General features: G+C 43.0%; 1 pseudogene; it reads left to right on the top strand.

Annotated features, from left to right (window-relative positions):
- Positions 1–1,566: 1,566 nt before the first annotated feature.
- LOC104491504 lies at positions 1,567–2,436 on the top strand (annotated as a pseudogene).
- Positions 2,437–3,717: the final 1,281 nt, after the last annotated feature.

The following is a 3,717-nucleotide window of genomic DNA, read 5'->3' as shown; positions in this document are numbered from 1 at the left end:
GTGTGTGTGTGTGTGTCTAAAATAGCCTCTCTTCACCAGCCAGCAGTCACTCTTGTTCAGCTGCTATTCCTTGATTTGCTTTTTTAAACTGGAAAACTTCTGGCATCCACCTTTTCCCTTTCCATGAAATATGCACATGAGACTGCTTAATAGCAGATGAGATCTGCTTGGTCAGAAAATTTTAAGCACTAGCTGCAGATATCTGCTTTTCTAGGTTTATCTTGAAAGTTTTCAGGCACCTGTCTAAGGACATTTCTTTGTGTATAGGCACCTATTTCATTCACCCATCTACCCACTGGGTTTCCATTGCATCATTTACTGCAGCTTCAACCCAGGTTCTCAAGAATAATTAGGCACTTAAATCCCATTCAAATCAACCTGGATTGGATATCTCAGGCAGAACTTGGAGCAGGACTGTCTTCTACATCAGACCACATCAGCCATGCTGTAATACAGGCAACCCTCCAAAACCCCAGAGGTAAAAAGCTTTTTCCAAGTGTTCATTCCAAATCTCTCAAACTGCCATTTGTGGCCCTGATTATACTGCCACCCAGAAGAGTTTGGCTCCATCATCATCGTTACTCCCCACCAAGTAGCTGTAGACTGCAGTCAAGTGTTTCAGAGAACAGGACTTCCAACATGGGGTTTTATTTACCTTAAAAATCTTTTCATAGCACATACAGAAGCAGCTCAGAAACTCTGTTCTCCCCTTCTAGCAAGCACAGGACACAAGTGTGGACTTCCCATTGGCTCATCCCCACAGCCAAACCTCATTATTTTGAAAAGTATCTATCATTAAGAACTTCCAAAAATGCTTGGCCTGTAGCCTCTCACCTAGGAACTCTAATGGCCCCTCTTGAGCAAGGGCTGCATATTCTGCTGCATCATTGCTTTCAAAAAGACGTTTGGCCTCGAGCCACTCACCTATGAACTCTTACAGCCCCTCTTGAGCAAGAACTGCATATTCTGCTCCATCACTGTTTATATAAAAAGGTGTTTGGTTAATATGTTACCCAACTTTGATGGCACCACTGCTTGGCCTGCCAGCTCCTGCTTACTGTGTAGTACGTTCTGTGTGAACTCCGGACACTTCTGAGCAAAGGTGTAAGAGAGAAAGTTGGAGGTTTAGGTCTTTTATGTCAATAGTGCACCGCACTTCTTGTATTACAAGCTCTCTGGAGAAGCTCAGGGGCCATAGAAGTTGATTCCTGACTTGAATCTAGCAGAGAACAGCCAAGTGCACAGTGACTGAGTTGTAACAACCCTGACCCTACAAACGACTGCTACCTCTGCTAATTATTCTGACTTATTTAAGATAATTCAAATGCATGGAAATCCTTCTTGCTTTAGAGCTCTTGAAGGCTCTCTTATCAATGCTTTTATCACCATTTAAAACCGTTATCTTTGAACTCCAGCAACCTCTCTTAGTAAACATTTTGTAGAGGTAAAGATTAAAGACCATTGAGTTATAAATGAGATACAACTAGTTTTTGCTTTCATATGCTGCTTGGAAGAAGTAAGAAGGAACGGTTTGTTTCTTCTCCTGCTGACAGCCCCGTGGCAGTTATGTGGAGATACCAGATGTACACTGGGCTTGTTCATCTTCTTTCTTTCTGGAGTTTGGCAGAAGGTGGGAAGCTCTTGGCTGTGCCTCAGGATGGAAGTCACTGGCTGAGCATGCGCGTAGTTCTGGAGAAACTCTGGGAGAGGGGACACGAAATTGTTGCAGTGATTCCTGATGCCAGTTTGCTCATGAAAAGCTCACAATCTTTCACCGTCAAGACATACTCCGTGCCTTACACACAGGAGTTTCTGGATAGACTCTACCATTCCATCGGTGAAAAAAGTTTTGATAACCCTCCCTTTCTAGAAAAGTTTACAACTGTACTTAGCAATATATCAGAAGCGACCGGGATGTTCTCTTCCGCTTGTCGGCATCTCTTACATGATGAACAACTAATGGAGTACCTTCAGGACAGCAAATTTGATGCCATATTTACGGACCCTGTGTTGCCCTGTGGACCAATTCTTGCTGAATATCTCTCTCTCCCTTCAGCGTACTTCCTGCGTGGTCTTCCATGTACCTTAGACTACGAAGCCGCCCAGTGTCCCAGTCCTTTTTCTTACGTGCCGAGGACTTTCACGGCCAGTACAGATCACATGACATTTACAGAGCGTGTGAAGAACCTCCTGGTTGGGCTTTCAGAGCATTGGTTTTGCTATCTGTTTTATTTAAAATACGAGAACTTAGCTTCTGAGTTTCTTCACAGAGAAGTAACAATGCTGGAACTATTTAGCAAAGCATCAATTTGGCTGATGAGATATGACTTTGTTTTTGAGTATCCACATCCAGTAATGCCAAATATGGTCTATATTGGAGGCATCAACTGTGAGCAGAAGAAGCCATTATCAAAGGTTTGTCATTGTTTACGTTGAGGGTATTACAGCATTTAGTAACGATTTTTTTTAGATTTGCTTTTTTTTAAGTGCTTCCTATAGCAGTATTTGTGCTTGAGCCATTGTGTGATCAAATACCAGGACGGCATGATTTGGAAGTAGGAATCGCAGGCTCTGGGAGATGATCACAGGACTTGCACTGCAAGCAGCCAGTGGGATTCTCTCCGGGCAAGCTTAGGTGAAGTTGTCTAAGCTATGTAACTGCCTAGGTATAGCGTAGCTTGTTGTAAGCATAACACCACAATATTAGACAGCACGTATGCTGTATAAATAACAAATGACAAATGACAAAATAATTTTGGGTCATAAGAATTCATGCCCCTAACAATGGTGGAATACTGGTTAATTGTGGGATGAAAAACGGAACTGCGGAACGAACTCTGTGTGTACACCCAGGCACTTTCAGAGTGCCATAGAGATTGATAACGTGGATGAATACCCCAAACCCAGGGGTGCACAATCAGAGACGGCAGAGGGAGCTCGTTTGCCTAAGAATTTGTGTAAGCAGCCATGTAAGGTAGCGTATAAGAGGATGATTGGAAAAAAAAGAAGCTTTCAGGACTGTAACTATTGACCCTTCCTCTCTAGCTTGTTTAAATCTCCCTAGTAGGCTGTGCAAATAGTGCAGATGTCAGTCGCTTATTCTGGTTTTCAGACTGCGGTCGTGTTGTAACAGCAGAAAAGTTATTGCTGAGCTTGCATCACATTTACTACTGTAGACTCAGGGCTTTCACGTTGATAACTGCTACCGTAAAGAAACAAATCTGAAGATAAACTATATCAAACCACTGTATATCAGATCTCCGTCAATCATTGCTTCTTCTTTAGACTCTGCAAAATAATCCAAAGGTTAGACTTTTATTCCCAGTTTTGTGCGCAATCAGCTGAATGGACTCAAGGCAGGGAGTTCATCATTAACTGGATGTTAAGAAGATAGTGATGGCTGGATCAGGTGTAACTTCCCATTCATGACTCTCGTTCAGCGTTTCAGTGTGACACTGGCAATTTTTTGATACTACTCCCTCAGGCGTTTGAGTCCTCTAATATTAATTCAAGCACTCAACGATACTGCTTCAGCAAACATCTTCTGTAGAGCCAGTAACCTCTCAGTGCCAGGGGCCCTCCAGAAAAACCAGCACCTCTATTGCTTTAGAGCAGAGGATTCTTGGTTTTCACTGTTACAGATGAGAAGGATTTTTTCCTCTCAGCTGTGGGTCCTGGTTCTCCTTTTCCTTCTCAGCATTCCCCCAGAACGGAGAT

The sequence above is a fragment of the Buceros rhinoceros genome, unplaced genomic scaffold (genome assembly GCF_000710305.1).
Source record: "Buceros rhinoceros silvestris isolate BGI_N320 unplaced genomic scaffold, ASM71030v1 scaffold38683, whole genome shotgun sequence".
Taxonomy (NCBI): domain Eukaryota; kingdom Metazoa; phylum Chordata; class Aves; order Bucerotiformes; family Bucerotidae; genus Buceros; species Buceros rhinoceros.
The sequence above is the reverse complement of the archived record's forward strand: the minus strand, read 5'-3'. Positions and strand labels throughout refer to the sequence as shown.